This window comes from Psammomys obesus, unplaced genomic scaffold (assembly GCF_907164565.1).
Source record: "Psammomys obesus unplaced genomic scaffold, mPsaObe1.curated_primary_1811, whole genome shotgun sequence".
Classification (NCBI taxonomy): Eukaryota; Metazoa; Chordata; class Mammalia; order Rodentia; family Muridae; genus Psammomys; species Psammomys obesus.
The window spans coordinates 10,365,857-10,379,395 of NW_026596152.1; the positions used below are offsets into that span (position 1 = coordinate 10,365,857).

Genomic DNA, 13,539 nt, shown 5'->3' on the forward strand with positions numbered 1-13,539 from the left:
GAAAGAAAGAAAGAAAGAAAGAAAGAAAGAAAGAAAGAAAGAAAGAAGGAAAGAAAGAAAATGAGGACTGAAATTCCCGAAGATTACTCAAACAGGTTAAGGTGAACACAAGATGAAAAGGATTTAAACTGAGTCTGTTTCCTGGCAGCACCTTAATTTCCTTCGTTAATCACTGACCTTCACCAAATGATGCTGTTCTTCCACCTGCCCCATTCTGTCCATGAGGATTTCTGATGAGCTTTTTGTTTATTCTGTTTTTATTAGTGTTTTTTAAATTTCCAGCATTATTTTAATTTTCTTCAGCAATCCTATCTCTTTATTGAACCCTATTTTTTAGATTTTAGATAGATTCTTTTTATTTCACTCAGCTGTTGGTATAATGTTTTTATGGAATCTATATAATTTATCCTTGTTTATTCAAATGCTGATTTCTCTACCCCACTATCTGTTTTCAATCTGGACATTGCATTGAGATGCTTATTCTAAGTATCACCTGTTTCAAGTTTGTGTAAATATGCCACCATTTGTTCTCTGGAGTTGTCAATTAAACAACTAGCCAGTGCTGTGCAATGGAGAGAATAGGGTGGGACATCCTGGTCAGAGGGGAGGAGAAGGAAGCAAGTGAAAGTAGGAGAACAGAGATCAGCAGGAGAGGACTTGGAGCCAGGAGGAAAGATGAACTGAACCTAAGATATGACTAAAGACAGGTATAATGGATGAAATCTGAATGGTAGGAAACAATGCAGGCTTGTTTAGGATGGAGTAACTATTGCCCAGCATTGTGCTCTAGGTTAATTAAATAAATCCCAGTCTCTGTGTGGTGATTTGGGTATATAGCTGGGTTAGAAATAACCACTGCTTAACTAAAAGATAAATCCATAATAGATATTATTATTCAACAACACTCACTTTTTGTTTATGTTCCCTTAGAGTGCTTTTATGTTTTCTTTTTGTGTTTTGAGTGCAGTCATGAGTATTTTTTTTAATTCCTCTGAAAAGAAGAATTCATGAAACTTCTTTTGAAATGTTTCCAGATCATCCTCAGTGGGGCATTACTGTGGAGTTAGTAATATTTGGGAAAGACATGCTATCTTGGCTTTTCATGTTTCTGCACTGGACCTTGAGCATCTGGAGTTGATTGGCTGAGTCTTATTTCTCATTTCAATGGAGGCATTTACAATGTTCAGGAGAGGGCTAAGTTGTATTAGGATTGAAATATCATTTTTTTTCTTTCTCAGCTTGGTACTAGGGCTAGAGGCTCTATCTTTAATCTTCCTCCTAGGGTCAGGAACTGTTCTTGGTCATCACCTGCCTCCTCTCTGTGTCTGTAGTTTCCATTCCATGTTGTGGAACTTCCTGTGCCTGTAGGCCTTGCTCTGGGACACCTCAGGCCTTCTTCCTAGATCCAGCTGGGCATTTCTCTGCAGAACAGAGAACTGTGAATAAAAAGATTGGTTGATGTTACATCACATCTTTGCTATGAGAGAATAACAAGTATTAAGGAGAATATGGGAAAACAGTCTCTGGTGGTGGGAAAGGTAAAACTGTACAAAGATTTTGGAATTCAGCATAAAAATATATAATTATAATAAAATTGAGAAGTTCCACTTTTGAGTACACACTGAAAGTATTAAAGCTAGCTGAGTGTGGTGGCATATGCCTGCCACCAAGGAGGCAGAGACAGGTGGATCTTTGTGAGTTCATGGCTAGCCTGGTCTACAAAGTGAGTCCAGGACAGAAACCCTGTTTCCAACAAACAAACAAACAAACAAACAAACAAAAAAGTGGTAAAGCTAAATCTCAATGTGGTATTTGGAGAGCCACATTCACAGCAGCATTGTTTCCAATAGGTAAAATATAGACGCTCTCAAGGGAGACTTTAAAGGATGAATACAAAAGACAGCATCGTAAAACACACACCATTGGTGTTAGTTGGCCTTTTGAAAAGTAGGAAATACAGATTTAGCCTAGAGTATAGATGAACGTGGGTGAGATGGTGTGATGAAATAAGCTAATGACAGTGATACAAATACTGTTCAGTGAATTTTCTCTGGGATAATTAGATTCTATTAGGGTGGGGGCCAGGTTCTGGGACTGTGGTAGATAGGAAGATATTTGGGCTTGACCAAGGTAATGACTCTATAAGTGGGTGGTGGTAATAAGCTAAATTACAATATAAATGCATTTAATATAACAAAACTGTATGTTTAAGTGTAGTTAAGTGAATTTGATGTCAAGTTCACATTGCCATGATAAAATTTGGGGTAAAATGAGAGCTGACCTCTCCCAGTAGAAAGAGTTCACAGGGCCATGTACACGTTATGAATCCACGCTTCTAGCTTCCCATCTGAGTCCCAGCATTCTTTGTCTACCTGCTCTTAAGGAAACCTTAGATAGCATTTCCCTCAAATATAGTCTGGAAAGAGATGTGCCAAATGAAAGGAAAGCATGACCTTTTCAGATGAAATCCCACCATCATGTTTGCTCAATGCACTGAAAGATGGAAGAATGCTGAGGCCAAAGGAAGAGAGGAAGAGTAGGCAAAAGGTTCTCACGGAGAGACCCTTGGTCGCCTCCATCAGGCTTTGGGTAAATATTTTCATCAGATCTTGGATATTTTCACTCTTACAAGACTTGAAAATTAACTACTGAACAATATATGGAACCAGCCACGTACTGGGAAACTATTCAAAGCACCTACGGAAAATATCTCACTAATGCAGTATCACAAATGCACTGGGAGTTTTGAAGATGTTGTCTTGGGTTTATTAAAAAGGGATCTTGTTTATAATTGAAATTTGTCTTTTTCCATAGAGGCATATGTAATGCAGGTGAAGGACAGAATAGGAGTTTCCCCAACATATTTGTTCTGGTGGGCTTCTCTGATCATCCATGGCTGGAGATGCCCCTCTTTGGAGTGCTGCTGGTCTCCTACATCTTCACCCTAATAGGAAACAGCTCTATCATTTTCCTTTCCCTGGTAGAACCTAGACTCCAAACACCATGTACTTCTTCTTAAACAACCTGTCTGTGCTGGACCTCTGTGTCACGTGCACCATTGTCCCGAAGCTGCTAGTCAACCTCTGGGGCCTAGAAAAGACAATTGCCTCCTAGAGCTGCATCACACAGGCTTACCTCTTCCACTGGACCAGCTGCACTGAAATTGTCCTGTTGGCAGTAATGACTTTTGATAGCTATGTGGCCATCTGCTGTCCCCTCCAATATGTTCTCATCATACATCTCTGGGCATGTGTGTGGCTAGCAGCTGTAAGCTGGGCCAGCGGCCTGGCCAATTCTCTGGTGCAAGCTACACTCACCTTCTACCTTACCTTTTGTGCAAAGAATACACTAGACCACTTCTGTGAGTTGCCTGCTTTGATTAATCTGGCATGTAGTGACACCACTACAAATGACCTGTCCCTAGCCTTGGGGGCTATTCCTTTCGGAATAGTGTCTCCTCTGACAGTGATCGTCTCCTACACCTTCATTGCTAGGGCTGTGCTGAAGTTACCTTCAGCCGAGGGAAGGCGCAAGGCATTTGGCACATGCAGTTCCCACGTGCTGGTTGTCGGCATGTTCTTTGGATTGGGTGTGTACACGTACCTCCAGCCTCCAGATTTCAATGCTCAGTCAAAGTTCCTCTCCCTCTCCCACACGCTGAAGACACTGTGTGTGTCTTCACACCACTGCTCAATCCACTCATCTACACTCTGAGAAACAGGGACGTGAGAGAAGCCTGAAAGAAGGTTCTACCAACCCAGGGTAGGGGAAGTGTCTGGAGGCCGATGATCCCTGCCTGGCTTGTGGAACAGCCACACCTAAGTTAGTGATGGCAGACTTGCTTTTCCATAAAGATAGGTGCCCAGGCCAAAATTCCCACCTCTCAAAATCAACCACTCTGATGACAAGAAAGTCTTTCGACCAGAAACTTCTGTCTTCTAGATATTTCTATCCACAGAGGAAACAAAGAAATGGTCCGTAGATCTTCCAGATACTGAAAGAAAAGCACTGTCTATAAATTGCTCTTTGATTACATGCTCGCAAAAAAAAAAAAAAGTTGCTAAAGTTATTTGAAACAGATGCATTGTCTTCAAAGATGTAGCTACTAGCAAATCATCCATGCCCTCTCAATACTCCATAGTCTATGCTCCTGGAAGTAACCATGCTTAAACTCCTTAATTCACCAAACCAAAACAAAGCAACACATACTTGCACCCACACTCACACACATGCTCTCTCTCTCTCTCTCTCTCTCTCTCTCTCACACACACACACACACACACACATAGAAGAGGACCTAGCTGGGAGAACAGGACCATCAGAAGTGAGAGGAATACAATAGGGTATTAGGGATGTGAATATAATTAAAAGTAAATTATATGCATGTATGAAACCCATTATTATATAGATTAACATATGCCAATAAAATTTTTAAAAAAATCTAAGAATCCATGAAGACATCACGGCAGCAGAAACTTGAGATGGCTGGCCATGTCACATCCACAAACAGAAGCAGAGAAAGAGGAACATGAGCGCTCAGCTCACTTTCTCCTTCTATTCAGTCCAGGGACCCAGCCCACAGGCTGAAACATTTCATACTTAGATAGGTCTTCCTGCTGCACTTAACCTAACCTAAAAATCCCTCACAGACACACCCACGTTTGTCCCATATAGAGACAGTGAGTTTATATACTGTCTAGTTGATAATCAAGCTTAAGTACCACAGTTCCACCCCTTGTCAATATGACATTCAAACACACCACTTTTAAGCCATAACCTTCTACCTCTTGTCTCAAGAGGTTCCTATCCATCTTATAATGCAGAGTACATTCAGGCAAACTTCAAAAATTCTCATAGTCTTTAACAGTTTCAACACTGTTTAAAGGCCTGAATTTCATCTGAAACACAGCACAATCTCTTAACTGTTAGTCCCTGTGTAATAATAAAAAAATACAAGTTATATATTTTCAATACATAATAGTACAGAATAATCATTCTCATTCTTAACCGAACATAGCAATGAATGATCAGACCAAACCAACACTAAACCCCAACAAGTTAAGCCCCAAATCCTGCAGCAGCTCAGTAGGCTTCTGGGGTCATGATGGAATCATCTTGGCTCCAAAAGGCAAAAGGTAGTTCTTTCCCTCCATCTCTCCCATCTGCAGCATACATAACTTCTCTCTTGGGCCAACACTGCTCCATAACTGCGGCTTTTCTCAGCAGATGTGCCTTTGGTCAATTGCATCTCCAACATCTTGCTTGCAACCTTGAAAGATTCCAACCCAGCCACAGTCTGCCTGGCTTCGGTGGCTTTCTGGGACCCTGGCAGAAAAATCAATGCTGCTCTCTATCTTGCATCTTTCGTGTTTGAAAAAACATTACCTCATGGATGATACTGCCAAATTCTACTGCCCTCTTAGACGGAGTCTGTTCCCCTTGCACAATGGTTTCTGTCACCCTTTGTGTGCTGCCCTAAGGAAACACTTTCCTTGGAAGTGGTTTTTGAGCAAAGAACCCCTTCAGGGGCATTTTCACCTTAGGCTCCCTTCTTTCAAATGAATTTTTAAAAAGTGGATTCTTCAATTCTATATCATGCCTAGATATATCCAGATGTGCCCAGAGGTTAATTTCTGTGTTGACTCTGAATACCATATCAAGTTGACAATTGACATTAATCATCACAGGAACTGTCAACCTTTGATCATTATAACAGAGAAACAGTAGGATATATACTAATGTTTGCCAATATAATCTCTACCTGTGAAATGATTTGAAATGAGATATGGAACCCGGTTGGCCAAAAAGCCCCAGGGATTCTCTTTTCTCTACCCCCACCCCAAGATAGGTTTACAGGAACATGCTGCCATAGATAAGTTTTTACATGGGTGTTGGGAACCCAAACTCAGGTTCCCATGCTTTTGGAACATGGATCTTTTTTAGTTGGGAAACTATTAATAATGAGGCTCAAACTTGCATTTCAAAAAACCTTTGGCTACATTTTCAGCAAAATAACAAACTCCTTTGTGAAATAAAAAGTGTGTATTCATCTCTCTATATATGTATATACATACATATAAAATGATATTATGAAAAATTTACCTAAAAATTTAATACATTTTTATTAAGTAAGCATAGTAAATATGAATCTGATTTCCTCCTTAATTTAGGGTTCCAATTCTAAAATAGACACTATAGAGAAATAAGAAATGGGTAAAAGTTAGATCTTCATGCATAGCATCTATATTTCTATTATGTAATACAATTTGTCACATGAGTGAACACGTTTTCCATATACATACTGTGTGCTTCTGTGATCTTGGAAGACTCTGGTCAAGAAAACCAGTACAGCACTGATGAGGAGGTTCAGTGGATTAAGGCAACTCCTGCAAAGCCAGACAAACCTAGACTCCATCCTGGGAGTAACAAAGCGGAAGGAGATAAGCAACACCCTCAAGTGGTTTCTAATCTCCACACACATCATGGCTCACACGTGTCCACACACATCAACATTCAGACAAATAAACAAATGTTGGACTTTTTGTGTTTTGTTTTCTTTCTCCTTCTTTCCCTTCTCCCTTCCTTTCTTACATCCCTTCTTCTTTCTCTCCATCCTTCCTTCCCTCCTTCCTGTCTGTCTGTCCATCTTTCTAGAACACAGTAGCCAAGCATGGTGGTGCACACCTGGAATCCCAGCACTCAGGGAGCAGAGATAACTTGATCTCTGTGAGTTCAAAGCTATCCTAATTTACATAGGAAGTTCCAGGGCATAGTGAAAGCCTATCTCAAAAACCAACCAACCAATCAACCAAACAAACAAACAAACAAAAAACCTAGTGTGTTGTGGGCATGGCTGCTTACATTTGTAATCCTGGCATTTGTGAGGCTGAGGCAGAATTGTCATGAAGGAGGCTAGACTGGCTGCATACTGAGGTCATGGCTAGCCTGTACAGTAACACTGTCTCAAAACAACAAAATAACAGCATGTATCATTTCAGGAGTGAGAGTAGCCCAGTGTTCTGTGGAAACAGAAATCCAGACCCTTACTTCCTGCAGGTTTTTTGGGTTTTTTGTTTTCAGCACCTGGACAGCGCCTCATGCAGCACCCCTAAGTCCTACTTCACAAACCTTCCTGCAGATAAAGGAAATTAAAAAACAAACAAACAAAAAAACCTTAAAAAAAAAAAAACAACCAAGGTCTCTGCTGGAGGGATGGCTCACAGTTAAAAACACTGGCTGTTCTTCCAGAGGAACCAAGTTCAATTCCCAGCACCCACATGGCAATTCACAACTGTCAGTAACTCCAGTTCTAGGGGATCTGATTTTCTCACAAAAACATACATGCACACAAGACACCCATGCACACAAGATAAAAATAAATAAATCTTAAAAATAAACTTTGATTCCATCACTCGGGGAGGCAGAGGCAGGCAGATCGATGTGAGTTCAAGGCCAGCCTGGTCTACAAAACAAATCCAGGACACCCAAGGCTACACAGAAATTCTGTCTCAGAAAAAAAGAAAACAACAACAACAACAAAACATAAGGTCTCAAAAGTCCTTTACTGTTTAGTTACCCCTACTCATATTCTCTCATTTATCTTGCCATCAAAAAAAAAAAAAAAAAGCCATATGGAAACCTGCTATTGTAGAAGCCTCTTAAAATATACACATACATGAGAGGACTCTCAAAGGAGTTAGCAAATCATAGTGGAGACAATGCACAACTAGACATTTGATACCATCAAGTAAAATCTTCTGTGCTAGGAATGATTACAAGTCTTGCTGACTCATTGGCCAAGTGGGTCCCATAGAATCCCCAAACATCTCAGGTGATTTCTAACGCCACTGGTTGCTCTCTGAAACCTAATGGTAGGGCCCTGTTCCTGAAGACAACACTTATGTCATCACAAATACAGAGAAGTCAATCTAGTGTCTAACTTGAAGCTTGACCCTGCTAACTAGCATTCTTGGCTCTGTAAGCATCTATGGGGATAGCAATGTGTTGCTGCCCTTTTAGCAGAATGATAGTAGTAGCTTTTCCCTAGGGTCTGTGACCTATCTAGTCTCTTACGTAAACAGGAACAACTTACCAAGCTGAAAAGACTAATAACAGCAAATGAAACAACAGAACAACAAAGGGCCTGTGGAAACAGGTAGAGCCGCTAAGGAAGAAATAACTCATGAAAAAGAAAATGCTTTCAAAGGCAATAAATAGAGGTGAGGAGGTGGGTCAGGTTAAGAGGACTTTCAGCCCTTACTGAGGCAGACATTCCATGCCCAGCACCCACAGCTGCATGTGACTCTAGCTCCAGGGGGATTTGATGCCCATCCAAGACTCAGGAAAATCTCAAAAGACCTCCCCATCTACAGATAGGGACCATACGATTCTTCCCCAGGAAGAAAGTAGAGCTTTATTTGGGGGGCTGAATATAAAAATGATCCCTGGGGCTCATAGACTTGAATGCTTGGTCATCAGGGAGCAGCCACGCTGGAAGAGAAACTGTGTCTCTGGAGGTTTCAGAAGTCAATGCCAGGCTCAGTGGTTCTTTCTTCCTGCTGCCTGTGTGTCTGGATTTAGAATTCTCGGCTTCTCTGTCACCATGTCTGCCTGCATGCTACTATGCTCCCTGCCACAATAATAACAGAAGAAACCTCTGAAACTCTAAGCAAGACCCAATGGAATGCTTTCTTTTGTAAGAGCTGCTTTGATCATGGTGTTTCTTCATAGGACTGGAATACTAAGACACAAGTTGGTACCAGGGAGCAGAGCATGGCTGTGACCATGCTTCCTGTTGGTGGAATGTGGGCTTTGGAACTCTGGGTTAAAAAAAGCAGTGGAATGGTCTTTAATGGGCCATATTTGGAGGTGCACAGAAGACAGTACTGATGGTGATTTGAACGGTGGAAGCTCAGCTCAAGAGGCTTCAGAGGAGAAAATTATTATTAAATGGCCTAAAGATTGTTGTGATATTTCAACAAAAAATGTGGCTGTTTTCTGCCCTTGTCAAAAACAAAAAAACAAAACAAAACAAAAAAAAAAAAACTCAGTTTGAAGAGAAAAGGAGCACCAGGAAGTGTAAGGGAGCTAAATCTGGCGCTTAAGGACATAAACAATTAAAGAAAAGCCTGATGCTAAATGAAATAAATGGAGTGGTGACCTCAGGGCTAGACCCCACCCAGCTAAGCTTCCAACCTGTGAAAATAAATTAAAGCAAAGCTTCAGCAGTGAAGGAAACCACTGAAAATACAGAGCTGATGTAGATGAAATTGAACAGGGGATCCATGTTCTAGGTAACAGAACTTGGCTGCTCCAGGCACGTGGCTCTGGCTTTAGAGTCAAGAATACAAGAAAGAGATTTATAGAGTCTCCATCTGCAGCTAAGGAAATCCATTGAGGCTACGTGTCAGGAGTGTCCCTGCCGCGAAACCCACAGAAGCCACTGCATGAAGACATGAAGGTAAAGCCTGGATGGCATTGGACACACACAACATCCCCAAGATGTTGGCGATACCAGAGACATGGGCTATCTGCTGAGGAGAGCTGCTAATGAGGAGTGGAACCAGCCTGAGAGGGAAGGATCTTGCAGTCAACAAAGCTGAAAGGACTTGGAGATCTGAAGAGTGCTTTGATCTCAGACATGGAGATGCAGTTTGGAGTTTGCTCTGCTTGTTTTCTGTCTTGCTCTATATTTCCTCACTATACTCTTTGTCCTGCCTTTTGGAATGGTAATGTATATCCTGTGCCATTGTATGTTGGAAGTATGTGATCTGCATTTTGATTTTGATTTTGCTGGGGGTTATAATTAAAAGATTGCCTTGAGTCTCAAAAGAGACTCTGATCATTGGACTTTTTTATTTTTTAACATTGGACTTTTAACAAGTGTTGAGACTATGATAAAATGACTATGGAACTTTTGAAACTGGATTAAATGAATTTTGCATTATGACATGGTTACAGGACTATGGGACCCAGGAGTGGAACATGGTGGTTTGAATAAGAATGGCTCCCACAGACTCACAGATTTGAATGCTTGGTCATCAGGGAGTGGCACTACTTGAAAGGATTAGGAGGTGTGACTTGTTGGAGAAAGTGTGTCACTTTCTGTGAGGGCTGTGAGGTTTCAGAAGCCCAAGCCAGACCCAATGGCTCTCTTTCTCTCTCTCTTCGTTTCTGCTCGCTGCAGATCTGGAAGCAGAACTCTGAACTACTTTTCCAACACCATGTTTGCTTGTATGCTGCCATACTTCCTGCTGTGATAAAATGGACTAAACCTCTCAAACTATAAGCAATCCCCAATTAAATGCTTTCTTTTATAAGATTTACCATGGTTGTGGTGTCTCTTTACAGCAATAGAACACTACTAAGACAAATGATAAAAGTAGCAAGAAAAAAAAATGCTGGAAAAGTGGCTCAGAAGTTAAGCACACTGGCTGGTCTTCCAGAGTACTTAGGATCAATTCCCAGCACCCACATGGCAGCTCACAACCGTCTGTAACTCCTGTTCCAGGGGATGTGACAACCTGTTGGAGTACTTTTCAAAAATTCTTTTACTTAATTTCTTATATCTCTTTCTCCCTGCTTCACCCCAATCTCTTCCAACATCCCAACACAAGTAGGAGAAAGAAAGGGTTAGTGGAAGAGGGCACACAGTTCTCTTTCTTAGCTGCTTCCTGCTGGTTAGGGTCATCAGGTTTCTTGGAGCCAGTCCAGTCGGGAGCCAGTCCATTTCAGGAGATCTCTGACTTCTTGTCTCACTGAATCAACAGCAACCACAAGTCACAGTGGGAAACAGCAGGAGCCTTGTCCTTTCTCAGAGCTCCCCAACACTCTCTGGGCTCTGACATTTATTCTGTCTCCAGATGCCTCAGATTTAAATTATCTGCAGCTGGCAAAGAGCTCCTCTCGGAGCCCGCATGAGCCAGATAGTCTGCTGCTGGGGACCATCTGCGTCAGTCCCACATCCCACACCTGGGATTAAGACAACACTATGTGGACATCCACAGCACCAACCTCATACAGACGTATATGTCATCAAATACCAATGTACACAAAACATAAATAAAGAAAGAATTGTTTTAAAGCCAATTCATTTATGAAGACATAGTCATCAGAAGAACATTAGACCTAACAGGGGAAACACTGAAATCTAGGAAAGTATTGGATGGTAGTTTAAACCCTGAAAGTAAATACTGTCAACCAAAATTATTGTAAAGAAATCTCATTTTATTAAAAAAAATTATGTGTATGTATGTGCTTATATTGGAAGCCAAATGGATAGATTGGAGCTGTCATTCCAGGCAGTTGTGAACTACTTGACATGGATTCTAAGAACTGAATTCAGGTCCCTTGGAAGAACAACAAATACTCTTAACCTCTGAGCTACCTCTTCATCTCCAATCTCTCCCTCCCTCTTTTTTTAAATAATTATTTAATTTTATTTTATGTGCATTAGTGTGAAGGTGTCAGATCCATTAGAATAGGCATTACAGACAGTTGTGAGCTGCCATGTGGGTGCTGGGAACCCAGGTCCTTTGGAAGAGCAGAAAGTGCTCTTAACCACTGAGCCATCTCTCCAGCCCCCTCTCCCTCACTCTTTTTAAGATTTATTTATATTTATTTAGTTTTATTTGTGTCTGTGTGCCTGTATCTATGTTTACACATGTGTGTAGGTCTGGCAGAAGCCAGTATAGGGTGTTTAATCTCCTGAATCTAATATTACATGCCATTTGTAAACATCCTAAGGTGAGAACAGGGATTTGAACTCAGGTCCTCTGGAAGAGCAGCAAGTACTCCTAATCACCGAGATGTCACTCGAGCCCCTACCAAAGAAATCTTTTTATGTTAATATTGAAATAAAAATCTTCCAAGATAAGTACCAACTAAAGAAAGTCATGACCACCAAGACAGCACTGTAGAACATAGATTTAAAAATAATTCTACATACAGGGGAAGAAGAAAGGTAGTCACAGAAGAGACCATGAAATTACAAATCTCAGAAGAACTGAGTAGTAAGTGAGAGCTAATGAAGAATCAGAGAACATCCAACTCGGTAAATCCCTACCATGAATGTGGGAGAAAGAAAAGGACAAACAGTATATGAATTTGACAGATAATAAAATTACAGACATCATCAAGTTTCTCTCAATAATAATCCAAATTATTACACTCAATAATTAAACATGAAAACAAGTGGACTGAAAGAAAATATAAGATCCAATTATTTCTTGCCTGAAGGTGATACATCTAATTGGTAAAAACTCACACAGATTGTACATCAAAGGCTAAAATACTATATTCTAATCAAACAGAGGACAGAAATGAGAAGGAATAACCATTCTTGACCTAACACAACAAATATCAAGCCAGAATTGGTCAAAAGAGATTTTTTAAGCCTGTGCACTTTAATAAAATGCACAGATTAGCAATAAGATACAATAATTGTGAGCGAATATGCCCAAATGTTAGTATATCTGATTCCATAAAACAATCACTGGTCATACAGGTAGAGATAAACCCATCTTCAATAATAGTGGCTAGCCTAAGTACAGAGATGATCCAGATCAGAACAAACCCCAAACCCTGAAGCCTAAGCTGTATCGACGTCAGCTAGACGAGACATTCCTCTCAGAGCATTCTACCCAAGAGCAGCAGAAGGCATGGCTCACTGAGAACCCAAGGAGAGATTTATGTTCTGGAACATAAGTCAAATTTTAACAAGTATGAAAGGATGCTTTCCTGTATCTTATCAGATCATATAATAAAACTAGAAGTAACAAGAGAAATGACAGACACTATATGAACACACAGACTAAACATTATGCTCTTGAATGATCTGTGCAGCCATTAAAGAAAACCATGGGGAAAAGATTTTGAAAATTCCTGTAATGAAATGAAAGTGAAAACACAATTTACTAGAACCTTTGGTATGCAGCAAAGGCAGTTCAAAGAAGGAAGTTTATAGCTATGAATACCATATCAAAAAGTCAGAAAAATCTCCAATCAATGAGCAAAGATGTACCTCAAGAGCTTAGAAACAGTTAAAAACATATTAATACATGGCAATAAATTATGAGTGGTCCCTGTGACCACCACAGCCAGCAGAGTAATGATCAATGGGATGCAAGAAGGCAGTTCACAACTAAATAGCCAGTGTTGGTTCAAACTTTGGGAATCTGACCATGAGTTGTCTATTTTAGATATATTTAAACACAGCACAATTTGGTGATAACTCAATCCCGAGTGCACAATAAAGCATCCATAAATCTCCTTGAAGAACAAAGTAAGCTAAATAAAGATCAGAAGTAACTACCTCAAAACTTTTTGTAGGGGCTGGAGAGATAGCTAAGTGGTTAAGAGCAATGGCTGTTCTTCCAAATGACCCACGTTCAATTCTCAGCACCCACATGGAGCTCACAACTGTCTCTAATTCCAGTTCTAGAGGATGCAACACCCTCACACAGACGTAAGTGCAGCCAGAACACCAATGTCCATTAAAAAACAAAACCTCTTTGTAAAGTACATGTGAATCTTCCATAA

General features: G+C 40.5%; 1 pseudogene; it reads left to right on the forward strand.

The window, feature by feature from the left end:
• The first annotated feature begins 1,803 nt into the window (after window positions 1–1,803).
• On the forward strand, window positions 1,804–3,827 carry LOC129666758 (olfactory receptor 15-like; annotated as a pseudogene).
• The last annotated feature ends 9,712 nt before the right edge of the window (window positions 3,828–13,539 follow it).